General features: G+C 47.5%; 1 protein-coding gene across 10 annotated transcripts in view; it reads right to left on the bottom strand.

Moving 5' to 3' along the window:
- Positions 1 to 6,757, bottom strand: part of MBP (myelin basic protein) — a 126,247-nt gene extending 119,490 nt beyond the window's left edge. For 9 of the 10 annotated variants that reach the window (XR_010323428.1, XR_010323430.1, XR_010323429.1 and 6 more), the window contains exon 1: positions 6,434 to 6,545. The gene's annotated coding sequence lies outside the window, so the exon portion shown is untranslated. Of the gene's footprint in view, positions 1 to 6,433 lie in introns of all 10 variants that reach the window. The other variant, XM_064294387.1, reaches the window with a different exon arrangement.
- Between the last annotated feature and the right edge of the window lie 9,392 nt (positions 6,758 to 16,149).

Raw genomic sequence — 16,149 nt, 5'->3', positions numbered from 1 at the left:
AGGTCACTGGCCTGTTGGACCCTCTCCAGCCCCTGATGTTTCCCTCTGACTGAGGAGCTTCTGGTGAGAGCTAGGTAAGCATCATCGCAACCAGTGAGAAGTGGTGAAGGTCTGAGACAAGTGTAGGAACGACTGGGTCTCAGAAATGTATCCTGGGACCACAGATGTACAGGGCAAATCTCACTGGTTGCCACCTGAGTCACCCTGACGGAGTAGAAAAGCACAGGGCTTGGTGTAGCCCACCGCGAACTTGAGCTTTCTCATTTCCACATAGGAACATCAACCTCTCTCCATTCATTGGGTTGCCGTAAGATTGAAGAAGACGACAGGACTTGAGAACACTTGAGAAGTTTACAAATATCATTTGTGCTTTACCCCTCAGAGGATGATACAGAGTTCCTAACTTAGCAAGAGGGGTCATCTTATTCAGGGATAAAACATGGCTATTTCAATTTTTGTGTGTCCTTTTAGAAAATATACCTTTCTTGGGAGAGAGGAAAAAGCTTAGTTAGGCCTTCCACAAAAACAACCAAACCGGTTGCCATCAAGTAGGTTCCGATTCATAGCGACCCTATAGGGCAGAGTAGCACTGCCCCATAGGGTTTCCAAGGAGAGGCTGGTGGATTTGAACTGCTGATTTTTTTGTTAGCAGGCAAGCTCTTAACCACTGCAACACTAGGGCTGTAGTTAGGCCTTAATGGGTTATAAATATAAATATGATACGTATATATGAAACAAAAGATATCACATAAAAATAAACCCTCACATCAAGAAGTTCATAGCACTGATCCTTCATTTAAACTAACATTTGAGGAAAGAGTAAATAGGTGAGCTATTTATTGCACAAAATTACGCTCTAACATCTCAGGGACTCAGCAGATGTCAAATCCTAACTAACCCTGAAACCAGGGCTCCAGGGCTCGTATCTGCAGTATGTAAAGAACCCTCAAAACTCAACAGTAAGGAAACATGCAACGTAATTAAAAAGAGGGCAAAAGACATGAACAACTTTTTCACCAAAGACAAGTCAGGTGGCAAATAAGCACACGAAAAGATGTTCAACATCATTATCCATTGTTGTTGTGTGCTGTCAATTCTGACTCATAGCAACCCCATGTGACAAAGTAGAACTGCTCCACAGGGTTTCGTAGGCTGTACTCTTTATGGGAACAGATCACCAGGCCTTTTCTTCCGAGGAACCACTACGTGGGTTGGAACCATCAACCATTCAGTTAGTAGCCAGGCGCTTAACCATTGTGCCACTAGGGCTCCTTCATATCCACTAGGGAAATGCAAATTAAAAGCATATTACGATATTACTACATGCCTGTTAGAATGGCTAAAATACAAAATGTGACAACACCAAATGCTATCAAAGTTGTTGAGAAACTGGAAAGCTTGCATACTGCTGGCTGGTGGGAGCTCACACGCAATGGTACAGCCACTCTGGAAAACAGTGTGGCCATTTCTTACAAAATTAAACATGTGTTTACCATGTTTAGTATATAATAAATGTACTCTTAAGCATTTGTTTACAAGAAATGAAAACTTAGATTCACTAAAACCCTGAACCCGACTGACCACAGCAGCTTTATTTGCAATAACCCAAACTTGGAAACCACCCAAATGCCCTTCAACGGGTGAATGGTTAAAAACAAAACAAAAACAGTGGTACATCCACACCACAGAATACTCATCAGCAATATAAAGGAATGAACTATAGGTACTGGCAACAACTTGGAAGGATTTCCAAGGCATTATGTTTAGTAAAAAACACCAATCTCAAATGGGTGCATGGTGTATGATTTTATTTATATAGCATTCTTGAAAAGACAAAATCAGAAATGAGGACCCGATTCGTCGTTGCCAAGGCTTGGGACGGGGAAAGAGGGAGCTGGCTGAGGCTAAAAAGGTCAGCTTGAGGGTTCTTGTGGAGGAACCACCCTGTACCTTGACTGTGGTGGCAGTCACAGGTTCTACAGATGTGAAGAAATTGCATAGAACTAAATGTGCATGTGTGTGGATGCGCGCGCGCGCACACACACACACACAAACCAAACCAAACCAAGCCCATTGCTGTCAAGTTGATTCTGATTCGTTGCAACCCTGTAGGACAGAATAGAACTGCCCCATAGGATTTCCAAGGAGCGGCTGGTTGATTCGAACTGCTGACCTTTTTGGTTAGCAGCCGTAGCTCTCCATAGCTCTTAAGCACTGCGCCAAGTATATGTAAATCTGAATAAGGCTGGTGGATTCTGTCAATGATAATCTCCTGGTTGTGATATGGTACAAGCATTTTGCAAAATGATACTATTGGGGGAATCTAGACATTTTCTATTATTCTCACAACTGCATGTGAGGCCACAATTATCTTGAAATAAAAAGTTTAAAAAAGTGGCTTCACTGAACATCCTTCTTATGTGTTTTTTTATGTACCCAGATTGGATTCTCTGCAGAGGACATACTTAGAAGTGGAATTGCGAGGCCACAGAGTATATCTCGGGGACCTGGAGGCTTAATGGTTAAGAACCCGACCGCTACCAAAAGGTCAGCAGTTGGAAACCACCAGCTCCACCTTGGAAACCCTATGGAGCAGTTCTACTCTGTCCTATCGGGTAGCTATGAGCTGGAATCTAGTTAATGGCAATGGGTTTAGAGTATATCTATTTTTAGGTTTCTATATTATTCTCTGAAGCAGTGGTTCCTGTTTACACTTCTACTCACAATAATGCAAGTTTTCACTTCTCTACTTCTTTTCCAATACTTGATGTTATCAGAATTATTATTATTATTTTTTACCAGTATGCAAAAAAACGTATATTATCGTAGTTTTAATTTTCAGTTCCCTGACTAGGCTTTCTGTCTAGACCAGCCTGTTTACACACGTATTTTTCTGTTGGGTTGCTTTTTCTATATTACTGTTTTTAGGATTTTTAATATATTCCAGTATTCATCTCACATGTCTGTTTAATCCCATTCTTTGTGCATACATCTATTTCTACAGTAGTGTTCACAGAGTTCCAAATTTAAAAAAAATACAGTAACATTCAGAACTACATTTTTGACCTTGAATAGTTATTGAGTCCAGAGATTCTTAAGATCTTTAACATTTACATTTTGGTTCTCGTTGCTGCCGAGCTGGCTTCCACTCGTGGGGACTCCACGTATAACACAATGGAACATTGCTTAGCCCTGTGCCATCTTCAGGATCTTGGTAGGCTTGAGCTCATTGTTGTGGCTATGGTGTCAATCCAGCTCGTTGAGCGTTTCTCTGGTCTTTTTAGGCCCCCTCCTTTACAAAACACTGGGGGAAATTTTGAATGTGGACCACAGGTTTTCCAGCTTACCCTTCCTGCCGGCCTGCCCTGTGGATTTTGGACTTGCCTGGCTAGCCTGTGCCATCACGTAAGCCAATTTGGTGAATATAAATCTCTTAGTATACATCGCCTCCTGGCTCCATTTCTCTGGTTAAATGTTGACTGATACAGGTTTAAATCTACTTGTAGATATCCTGGCTTCTTCTCCACCATCTGCTGAGCAGCCTGGGGTTCTCCCAGGCGTGTTGTATGTTCCATCAAACACAGCTCCCAGGCCAAGGGGCTCAGGCATGACTGAACCTCCCTTGAGTGGCTATACTGGACATGTCTTATGCTTCATGGCTACTTATTAAAAATTATAGTAAGAGTAATTAAAATATACTCTTTTATTCTTTATTGACAACTGAGGCTACGAGGGGAGGACACCTAACCAAGCCATACAGCAGATCCTCACGATCTAATCATTTTGACAAAGAAACATGGTCTGCGGGAGCAATCCTTCATTAGCAGGAGTCTTTAAAACCAGAAAAAACGGAGGGTGCTCTGCAGGCCTTAGTCTGCAGAGCAGTGCAGGGCAGCAGTGAAGACCTGCAAGGAATTTGGCTCTGCCACTTGCTAATTGCGTGCCTTGGGCTGACTCCTGTGACTGATCCGGGCAATAGGATAGTATCAAGGAGCTCTGATGGCACAATGGTTAAGTGCTCGGCTGCTAACCAAAACGCTGGCACTTTGAACCCACCAGCTGCTCTGCAGGAGAAAGACCTGGCAATCTGCTCCATAAAGATTACAGCCAAGAAAACCCTACGGGGAAGTTCTACTCTGTCACATGGGGTCGCTATGAGTCAAGGGCCAAGTCGATAGCAGCTAACATCAACAACAGAGAAGGCATGGAGGCAGCTGCTTATCTTAAATGTGTTAAATTTTTAAAGAATTTAGAGAAAAACTGAAAAAATCAAATTAGCCTTCAATTAACATTTAAAAGTTCAAACAGAAGTACAAAAGTAACGAGAATGGTTGATTTCAACAATTTTCGGTTTTCAGTAGATGCTTTTGATTAACACACATCCTCACACTCACCACCCACCAAGAAGCAAGAACTGAAGTTCAAAGTCACCATGGAGCGATTAAATACCAAATCACTGAGTAACTGGTCTTGTCACTGGGCAGAAGTACGGTGCTTCAGAAAGATTTTCAAGGTGGATTTGAACCAAAGAGCTTTTGTCTTCTTAAGAAGAAGAATCATTTCAGAATAGCTAATTCTTGAGAATGACTGTAAACCAATGTTTTGCAGTAGCTTTAACTCGATTCTCCTGCCTTTTAACTTGATTTGTGTTCATCCCACTCGGAAGCAAACCTGCTGAAGTATACTTTCCCCTGGCTCCCAGGGACACACACAACTATGGTATAGGTACCCTGACAAGTCAGGTCCTGTTTTTCCAGACCTGCTCTCTCCAGGGTGTCCCATGACCCCAAATGTCCCTCGGTGATGGCCTGGGGGGGGAGCCCCAGTTCAGGGAAGGCCCCTGACTTGTAGGAGGTCATCTGTAAAATGCTATAAAACCAGGGTCTCAAACCAGACTTCCCCCACAAAACCAAACCCACTGCTGTCGAGTCGATTCTAACTCATAGCAACCCTATAGGACAGGGTAGTATTGCCCCACAGAGTTTCCAAGGACAGTCTGGAGGATTTGAACTGCTAACCTCTTGGTTAGGAGTGGTAGCACTTACCCACTATGCCACCAGACTTTCCCATCACCTGGAAAATCCTGTCTCTAGCCAGGCCCCCGGTGGTGCAATAGTTAAGTGCTTGGCTGCTAATCCAAAGGTTGGTCGTTTGAATCCATGAGAGAAAGACCTGGTGATCCACTTTCGTAAAGATTACAGCCTTGGAAACCCTCTGGGGCAGTTCTACTCTATAGGATTGCTGTGAGTCAAAATCCACTCGATGACCACACGTGTAGCCAGGCCTCCTGGTGGCTCACTGGTTAAGCACTGGGCTGCTAACTGAAAGGTCGGCGGTTTGAACCCCGCCAGCAGCAACTTGATAGCAATGGTTTTTTGGTATGAGTCAGAATCGACTGGACAGCACCCAACAATAGCAGCCAGGCCCCACTGAGGGATGCTGGCAGCTTCCCAGCACACTTGCTTCTGCACGTGCTTTACCAGCTCCCAGAAGCAGCACATGTTGTTGATTCTCACACTGTCACAACTGGGAAACAGAGAACTGGGAAGGGGCCTCATTCCTGCCAGGGTCTTACTGAGCTCCATCCCCACCCCACCTTCCGAAATGGAGGCTGAAGTGGACCCTAAGAAACCAGGTGCTGCCACCAAGAGAACCCCTGAGGGCCAAGAGCCACCTCAGGTCAGCAGAGTGACCACCATACAAACAGGTTAGCCCAGGGGTGGCCGAAACCGAAAGCATCAGGGTCAGGACGGGCAGCCCTGCACAGGAGGGCGCCCTCCGTCGAAGGTGCCCCGAGCCTGCCTCAGGAAGAACAGAGCAACTCCTGCAGGTGGGCTGCCGGTGGGACTGGTAGACAGATCGTGCGCATGGGATTGCAGGTGGGCTGCAAGTGGGCTGCAGGGTGCTTGGGCCAGCCCCAGGAGCCCTGGGTGACTGACCAGAGGAAGGCGGAAGCGGGGTACTGGGACGTGTGTCGCCGCCCTCCTTCCTCAAAGGGAAACTACACTTCCTCCTGTATGTGTGTGTGTGTGTGCGCGCGCGCGCAGGGAGGGGGCAGGGGGTGTCCGCTCGGCTCCAGGTGTGTAATTTGAAGGCACTAAATGTCGTACGGATCCCCCGTCTGCCCTCCCCCTGGCCGAGAGCGGCCCCTGTGACCTTTGTCCCTCTCACCCCTGAACTCTGCCCAGCCGCAGCGCCCGCTCCCCTCTCAGGCCTCCGCGGGCCCGCGACCCCAGGGCAGCCCGGGGGTTCGCCTCTGGCCAGGCCAGGGGGTTGGGGGCTTGAGCTCGGCACCGCAGGGCCGCCCCCCGCCCGGCCCTGCACAGGTGAGCGCCGCGCGCCCGGACCCCGCCGGGACCCCGCGGCCCCCACCCGCTCCGAGGGAAAAAAGGGACAAAGGGGTCCGGCCGCCTCTGTCCTCACGGTCACCCACCGGGCTGTGCTCGCTGGTCCGGGCTGCGCTCCTGCCCCTCCGGTCCCGCACCAGGTCTGGGCGCCGCGCGGGCAGCGGGTCCCAGGGCGGCCGCCGCTCTCCGGGGTCGGGCCACGGGCCGCCGGGACCGCAGGCTTGTCCTCGCTGCGGGAGGCGCGCAGACTGACAGGCCCTACTCTGAGGCCGCGCCGCTCTCCGCCCCCGCTTCCCTGCTTCCTGCTGCCAGGTAAACACCGCCTGCCGCCGGGCGCCCCACCTAGACACCTCCCTGCGCCCCAGTGAGCCCCTGTGCGAGCCCGAGGACCCGTGGCGGCGCTGCGCCGCGCTCGCCCGCTCGGAGCGCCAGTGACACGAGAACCCACGGGGGACCCGCCCCAGGAGGGTGGGACTCTAGGCTTTGGCCACAGCAGATAAGGACCTAACTGCAACCGCTTGAACCTTTCCTTCTGGCTGAGCCTGGAAACCAGTCCCACGCCGCCCCCCTCGGCTGGAGGGACCTGAGATGGCATCTCCTCCATGCTGCACTGCACTGCACGCACAGGCGACGGAGGCAGAGACGTTCGGCGTGGTTCAGGGACTCCCCACTCAAACCGAACCTCCCCCAGGACCCTGAGGACCCACCAACAGTGTTAATGTGCTGATGATAATTCTAAGACAAGGAGATAAAACACAAAAACCAAACCCAGTGCCGTCGAGCCAATTCCGACTCACAGTGACCCTATAGGATAGAGTAGAACTGCCCCGTAGAGTTTCCAAGGAGAGCCGGGTGGATTGAAACTGCCGACCCTTTGGTTAGCAGCCGTAGCACTTAACCACTACACCACCAGGGTTTCCGGACAAGCAGAGTAGATAAAAAAAAAAGAAAAACTAGTTTAGATACCTCCAAAATAGTAACGCGTTGTGCGGTATTTCCACAACAGTATAAAGATACTCGATCTAATCCTTTCCTGAGAGAAGATTGGCTAGAGGAGAGGACACGAAGGCCTGGGAGTGGGTTGGCGGTGAGAAAAGGCAGTGGAAAAGGAATGTTGGTTATACCCATTTTTCATCTGGTTGGTCTCCTGCTACCTGACTTCACGCTCACTTTAAGCAAAGAATGGCGGTGGGATGGGGGGCAGACAAGAGCTGAGGGTGCACAGGACAGTGAAATCTTACTCCGGAAGTTCCCAGCCTCCCAACTCTTACCCCCCACCCCCAGGCCAGGGCATGGTGGAGTGCTGGGTCCCATGTTGCATACGGTTGTGGCGTCACAGTCATCTCCTTCCTCCCTCCAACAGTCTCCTTGATTCATCTTGGGGTGACTGGGACGCCAGGGAGGACTGACATTCACACCCACAGGGGTGGTTTAACGCTGGGCTTGGGGGATCCCTGTTGACCACAGGAAAAAGTAACGTTTGTCCTTCTGCTTTATGCTATTTCTGCTAATTTTTTCAGTGGTTTATAAACACATTGCATGTGCCAACAGTCATTTCTACACAATCCAGGCTTGCCAACCTTCAGTTAGGACTCTAAGTATTTCTAAAATTGCACCTTCCACACTTACCAAAAAAACCCAAACCCATTGCTCTGGAGTTGATTCCGACTCATGGAGACCCTATAGGAAAGAGTAGAACTGCACCACAGGGTTCCAAGGAGCAGCCACAGTTGCTAAGCACTACGCCACCACCAGGGTTTCCATCCACACTTAGTTGGTATATAACAACCATGCAGGCAGATGGCTAGATTTTTTTTTTTTTTTCAATTCATGGTGCTACAAAGAAAAGGTAAGGACACAATACAAAGTAGTAAGACTCTTGGTCTGCCTTTAAAAGGTCCAGTCTTAGATGCTTTTCCTCCCTGTTATGGAAAGGACACAAGGTGGGGACATGGGCTAGGCAGGAGTCAGGCGCTTGGCTGCGGAGTCAGACTTCTGTGTAAAGATGGCCGTGTTCCTTTAGGAAAATGACTCGTTTGAGATTTTGCTTGAGGAAGCTTGACCTGTTCCTCGTGCTCAGTAAAACGGAAAGAACTCTATTGAAAAGTAAAAGCTAGCCGCCCAAACCCTTGTGTCTGAGATGCTTCCAAGACAATCGTCTTGCAGTACAGCCATCTCCCACTGCCCCTGGGACAACCGGAGGGCGGGAACCGTGCCCTTTACAGAGTTTGATGTCGCAGCAAATGGCACCATGTTTTATGCATGATGGGTACTTGGTGGATTTTTGTGGAGTTGAAATAAACACCAAAGCATCCAAACTACAGGGACTAAGTAAATTAAATAATTTCCATTAGACTTCAGAGTGCATATATTTTGAGTTCTTTCTCTTTCTCATTGACAGATTTATCTGTGTAATTATATTTCGTTCAGAAGAGGGTTGAGCCTCACTTTCTTCCCTAGTCTGTAATGTAGGATTTGCTGGTGATAACTCACAAGGCAGATAATTTCCCTGTGCTCAACTGACAGGTGGCTATTTCACTATGAATTCTGGTCAACACTGGGTGGACCCTGGCGTGGCCACTCAGTGCAAGAAAATTAGCCGAAAGCACGCCCAGGAAGTGCAATATAAAAAAATCATGTGAACAAGAAGACGTCAGGGGCCTGCAGACCACAGCCCCCCTCCACCCACCACATTTACCCAACCAAAAGCCACTCATCACTTCACTCTGGTGAAATACCAGTGGTGGCAGGGGCGGTGGGGGGGAGCAGGGGAAAGAGAAGGAGATTATGTAGGACTCTGGCCAGTTGGTAAAAAAGTGAAACTTCTCAAACATTTTTCTCCCATCACTTTGGGGAGAAGGCCAGGAATTCTTTTTAGGGCATGAGAAGTTGGGTATGCCTATTGGGTATCCAAGTGGTGGTTGGAAACTTATATGTTTAATTCAGAGGAGAGGGCTGGGTGGGACAGATAATTTGGGGAGTGTCAGTTATATTGGAGCCCTGGTAGTGCAGTGGTTAAGAACTATGGCTGCTAACCAAAATGTCAGCAGTTCGAATCTACCAGCTGCTCCCTGGAAACCCTATGGGGCAGTTCTACTCTGTCTTATAGGGTCACTATGTGTTGGAATCGACTCAACGGCAATGGGTTTAGATTTTTTTTTTGGTCACTCATATTAGTCTCTGGGTGGTGCAAATGGTTAAACTCTCGAATACTAACCAAAAAGTTGGTGGTTCAAATCCACCCAGAGGTGCCTCGGAAGAAAGGCCTGGCTATTTACTTTGGAAAAATGAGCCATTGAAAACCCTATGGAGCACAATTCTATTCTGATATACGTGGGGTCTCCCTGAGTTGGAATCAACTGGATAGCAACTGGTTTTGGGTTTTGGTTAGTTATATTGGTGGTGTTTTTGGTCTGGAGAATGGGCGAGCTCCCTTAGGGAATGGACATAGCCTGGCTGGAATGGGTTCAGATAGGATGGGAGGGGGCACTTGGTGATGAGGCATGACATAGTCCTTTCAGGGAGTTTTACTATCAAAGGGAGCTAAAAAAAAAAAAAAGGAAGTAGCCAAATGATTACAGAAATGACTATTTTTTAAAGAAGGGGCAAATGACAGCACATTTAAAGCTGACCAGAATCACCAAGCAGAGAAGTCTCTGCCTTCCCCCACTTTCAGGTTTGAAAGTGGTGGTCAATGTCTTAAAGTTCACTTGCCCCCTTTAACCTTCTTTAATGCAGGTAGGCACAGGGGTATCCAAGTTTTGCAGGGCAGGACCATTATAAAATCTGGGGGCCTCTTTAAGAAGCTAAATACCAAAAATGTGAATTCAAAATTAGGTACAAGATCTTGGAAGGGATCTGGGTGTTTCAGTTTCAGCAGCTTTCCTGGTAATCCCCCTCTGTCTGGCTCTGTGGTCTTGGCAGTAAGAGCACAAATTAAAAAATGAGGGCACTAAGCTGCTCCTCTTAGTCTCTCCCCCTCCACCTGTTTAAACAGATGTCTTCTGGCTTCATTTCTTCAAAGACCAAGTGAGAGGGGTTAGCTGTTTCATTGATATTTCACAAATACCAGTAGCCCTCAGGGTACAGGGAGGCTTTGAAGTTTTTTCACAATACACTCACTGTCTGCAATTATAAGAAAATGACTTGTATTTGAAGATTTTGGCTAAATTGTGCAAGACAAATGGAACACAGTAGTTTTTACTGAAGCGAATTTCTGTATGGCTTTTACCTATGTAACCTCTGAACATGTCTGATACTAATTGAGAGTGAAAGAAGGCAAAACATTGCTTAATTGTGCTGTGTATCTTTATTACTGCAAAAGATCCCTTTAAAGTGTTCAAGCAAAGATGTCACTTTGAGGACTAAAGTGCACCTGACCCAAGCCTTGGTATTTTCAGTTGCCTCATATGCATGGGGAAAGCTGGACAATGAATAAGGAAGACCAAGAAGAACCAATGTCTTTGAATTGTGGTGTTGGCGAAGAATATTGAATATACCATGGGCTGCCAGAAGAACGAACAAATCTGTCTTGGAAGAAGTACAACCAGAATATTTCTTAGAAGCGAGGGTGGTGAGACTTCATTTTACATACTCTGGGCATGTTATACAGAGGGACCAGTCCCTGGAGAAGGACATCATTCATGTTTAGTAAAGTAGAGAATCAGCGGAAAAAAAGGAAGACCCTTCACAAGATGGATTAACACAGTGGCTGCAGCAGTGGGCTTAAGTACAGCAAGGATAGTGAGGATGGTGCAGAACTGGGCAGTGTTTCGTTCTGTTAAACATAGATTGGGTCACTATGAGTTGGAACCGACTCGACAGCACCTAACAACAACATTTATATATAACTGTTCTTATGGCAACCCAAAATAAAATACCCAAAGCTCCATTTTGGTCAAGAAAATGGAATTTGCTTCTCTATTTGTAGGAAGCTATGCGCCAAGGGTTAAGAACCAAAAAATCCAACTCATTGCCATCGAGTGAATTCCAACTCATAGCGACCGTTGAAGTAAATCTCAATGAGCTCACGGCTTCCCTTGGTGGGGTTTGCATTGTAAAATCAGTGAGTAACATAACAAGAAGTCAGGTTTGCAGAGAGATGAACAGTTATACTACTCCAGACTTAAAAAAAAAAAAAAAATTACATTTCCCTAAGGTGCTGCGTCCTCAGGCCCGAGCTGAATATTAGCCCAAGGAGCTATGTGTAAGGGCAGAACAGAAATCAGTGTCTCCAGCTCCCTCCCTCCTGAGCCTCAGTTCTCCCATCTCAATGAAGGTTTTTCACTGACCACCCAGGGCTCAACACTGGGACTCATCCTCATTCTTTGCCTTTCCACGCATCTCATCCTTGGCAAGCCCTGTCCTCTCCCCCAAAGCAGGCTTCCCTCGTCTCTGGTCCAAGTCCCCTGGATACTCTGAGGGGCTGTGAGCCTCTCTGGATGGAGGGACTTTCATTCTGAATTAAATTGTGCCGCTTCCCTTGCTTGAAATTTTCTGGTGAAATCCCCTTAGCTGGCTGGACTCTGCCTGCAGCGACTACCCCCTCTCTCTACCTCATTGGCCTCTCTCTGTTCCTCAAATGTGCCCAGGGCCTTTCTGCCTCCCGGCCTCCATATTAGCTGTCTCTCTGGCCAGAGTGGTCTTCTACTAAGAGCCTTCCCATCCTTGCACATTTTTCTGGTCATTTAAGTCTGTAATTAAATTCACCTCCTGCCGCTCCTTCTGAAGTAGCCATCCAGCCACTGCTTCACTGCACTTTGCTTTAACTCTCTGCATAGACAGATAGCTGCTGTCCACTTGGCCATTCACGGCCACCTGTATACAACCGAACAAAACGTTGTCCAGCTTTGCATTATCCTCACCATCGCCAGCATGTTCCAGTCCATTGCTGTGGCTATTGCACTAATCTATCTTGCCCTTACCCTTACTAGCCCTCTACTTCACCAAGCATGCTGTCCTCCTCCAGAGACTGATCCCTCCTGATGACATATCCAGAGCAAGAGAATCAGAGAATGTAGTGTTGTGATCCCTAAGGTTTCTATTGGCTGATTTCTAAAAATATATCAACAGTCCTTTCTTCCTAGTCTGTCTTAGTCTGGAAGCTCTACTGAAACCTGTCCACCACGGGTGACCCTGCTGGTATTTGAAATACTGGGAACATAGCTTCCAGCATCACAGCAATATGCAAGCCACCACAGTATGACAAACTGACAGACGAGTGGTAAATAAAACACTGGGAGCATAGTAAGTGCTATGTATGTTGGCCATTATTAAATCATTTCGAGTTCAGTTTTCTATTTCTTGCAAAAAAAATGGAAAACATTCAGTAGACAGAGAGAGAGGAGAAAGAGAAAGCTTGGAGGAAGAGCCACCATGCATGTTAAAGAGTAATGAGCCTGGCAGAGATGGAAAAAAAGGATTGTGAACACATTGCTCTGGGCATCAAAATGTACTCTCCTCTCTCTGATAGTCTCAGAGATCTCAAGTGAAAGCCTACTGCAAACCAGACCCTGTCTTAGATGTTGGAGATGATGTTATGAACAGGAGGGACAAGGATCCTGCCTACTGGGAACTCTCATGCTAATGGGGAGGGGGCATAGAAAATAAGGCAGATTGGATAATACATGGAAATCCTGTTGGTGTAGTGGTTAAGAGCTATGGTTGCTAAGCAAGTGGTTGGCAGTTCAAACCCACCAGGCACTCCTTGGAAACTCTATGGGGCAGTTCTACTCTGTTCTACAGGGTCGCTATAAGCCAGAATCGACTCACCAGAAACGTTTTTTTTGTCTTTTTGGTATAACAAGTGCTGCGCAGAGAGCTCCACAGGGCCTGGCAGCATTTTGCCCTTTGGTACATGAGGTTACCATGAGTTGGAGCTGGCCGGATGGTAGTTATCTATCAAGTGTTTTATGCCCTTCCACCCATTTCATCTTCGCAAAACCTTTGTGAACTAAGAGCCATTGTCATCTCCTTTGAGGAGGAGGAGACTGAGGCTCAGAAAGGCTAGCAACGTTCCCAAGGTTGTTAGTTAATAAACGCAGAGCTGGGATTTGACCCCAGGCTTAAAGAAAAGAGAGTTTACGGCTCCCATGGTGAAAGGTGAAGGTAAGAGGTGTCCTGAACAGCCTGCCTGGCAGCTCACATGCTGTGGCCAGGACCCAGCTCTCTCTCTCCATCCCTGTTGGGTGTGAGCTTTGCCCCTCACAACCTGAAGAGGCTGCCAACAGCTCTGGGCTCCACTTCTCCTGTAGGCGTACCGGCTTCAGGCTGCTGGAACCATTTTTCATCTTGTGCCCATCCATGAACTGCTCTTGAGGCCAGGGAGATGGAGTTATTACTCGGATTTGTTTGGGCTTGAGCCCAAGGTGTAGGACCAGCCTCCCTGAAGGACAGGGCTGCTGGAGATGGTAAAAATCAAACCAACCCCATTGCCAGGAGTCGATTCCAACTCATGGCAACCCCATTTGTTCCTGAGTAGAACTGCTCCAAAGGGTTTCCTTGGCTGTAATATTTGTGGAAGCAGATCAGCAGGGGTGTCTTCCGTGGAGCCGCTGGGTGGCCTCGAAGTGCCAGGCTTTAGGTTAGTCAAGCACTAACGGCATCATCCAGGGACCTTGTTGTTGGTGTTGTTGTGTGCCATTGAGTCGATTCAGACCCATGGTGACTCCATGCATTCCAGAGCAGAACTGCCCCATAGAGTGTTCTAGGCTGTAATCTTCAGGCAGAGCCTTGGTGGAGAAGAGGTTAAGAACTTGGCTTCTAACCAGAAGTTCAGCAGTTTGAATTCACCAGCCGCTCCTTGGAAACCCTCTGGAGCAGTTCTGTTCTGTCCTATAGGGTCGCTGTGAGATGGAATCGACTCAGTGGCAACAGGCTTGGTTTTGGTTTTGGTCTTTAGGGAAGTAGATCAGCAGATCTTTCTCCTGTGGAGTCACTGGGTGGGTTCAAACTGCCAAAAAGGTTAGCAGCTGAGTACTTAACTGCTGCACCTCCCAGGGACCTTACCTAGGGGTTATTACTAAAAATAGATGTTAGACTCTGAATGGTAAGTGCTCATGAAGTCCACAGCCTTGAAAGGTGCGTCCCCACAGCTACTCTTGCCTTCCTCATGTACTTTTGCTTTCAAAAACACCACTTGACTTCACTCCCTTCCCAACGGGAGTGAACCTAAGACTCACTCAGACCTGGCACTTGGCCCCAGCCCCGATGTCCCCCATCAGGTCTGGTTGTAGATCCTTGAGTTTGGTGGCCTGTGGCGTCCCAGTGTGCAGTGGGGGGGGGGGGGGGCAGGGATTATGGAATCAGAGTAACATATCCTGTTGGAAGGAGGAGAGACAGCATCTGCAGTATTTATCCTTTCGGGAAGGACAGAAACGTCCCAGGCTCACAGACCTATCTCTTTCTGGGAGGGCATCCCCCTATGATGGTCCCATGCAGCCACTTTGGGGTCTGCGAGTGGGGGTGGGGTCATCCCACCTTCCGATGGGAGAGGTTTCAGGGCCTGTTTACTGTTTACCTTGGGGGTGAGTAGACCCTACAATCAGTTTTTAACGTTTCTTTGGCAATACAATGGCTTTAAAGTCTAGCCTTCTGCTCTACTTGTTTCTTATCACTTATCAGTAACCAAAACCAGAGATCTTATCTATCATTGTGTTTGAGCCTGGAATTTGGGAAGGTTTAGCTATCTCTTAGCAGCAGGCTTCTTCCATCCCTCCATTTTCTGTCCTTACCTTACAGGGTTGTCCCGAGGATTACATGAGATTAAAAAAAAAAAAAAAGCGAAAAACCCTGTTGCTATCGAGTTGATTGATAGTCTAGAGGACGGAGTAGAACTGCCCTATAGAGTTTCCCAGGAGCACCTGGTGGATTCAAACTGCCAACCTTTTAGTTAGCAGCCGTAGCTCTTAACCACTACACCACCAGCATTTCCAGACATGAGATAGTACTTGTAAAAGGCTTAAACAAGGCCTGGCACATAGTAAACAGTAAAATACTGGTGGCGGAACAGCTAAGTGCTCAAGCGCTCCACTGGTAACCAAATGGTTTTCTGTTCAAACCCACCCAGGGACTCCTCGAGAGGGGGGAAAGACCTGACGGCCTCCTCTCATGAAGATTACTCCATCACATGAGGTCACTCTGAGTCGGAATTGAGTCCATGGCATGTAACAACCACAACATAGGTCTATATAGTTCTTATTTTTAAAAGAAAGTAAATGTTTTTAGCTTAAACGGCATGGAATAATCACAACCAGGCTAACAAATTATTGTCAAATAGAGGTCTTAAAAACAAAAAAAAAATCGCTGTCGAGTCAATTCTGACTCATACTGACCCTACAGGACAGAGTAGAACTGCTCCACAGGGTTTCCAAGGAGTGCCTGGTGGATTCGAACTGCTGACCTTTTAGTTAGCAGCCACAGCACTTAACCACTATGCCACCAGGGTTCCAGAGGCCTTGTTGTTGTTGTTAGGTGCCATGGAGTCGGTTCCGACTCATAGCGACCCTGTGCACAACGGAACGAAACACTGCCTGGTCCTGCGCCATCCTTACAATTGTTGTTATGCTTGAGCTCATTGTTGCAGCCACTGTGTCAATCCACCTCGTTGAGGGTCTTCCTCTTTTCCGCTGACCCTGCACTCTGCCAAGCATGATGTCCTTCTCCAGGGACTGATCCCTCCTGACAACTTGTCCAAAGTTTCGCCATCCCTGCCTCTAAGGAGCATTCTGGCCGTACTTCTTCTGAGACAGATTTCTTCGTTCTTTTGGCAGTCCACGGTATATTTCAGTATTCTTCGCCAAGA

This window comes from Loxodonta africana, chromosome 11, assembly GCF_030014295.1.
Source record: "Loxodonta africana isolate mLoxAfr1 chromosome 11, mLoxAfr1.hap2, whole genome shotgun sequence".
Taxonomy (NCBI): Eukaryota; Metazoa; Chordata; class Mammalia; order Proboscidea; family Elephantidae; genus Loxodonta; species Loxodonta africana.
This window is presented reverse-complemented; position numbering and strand designations above follow the sequence as displayed.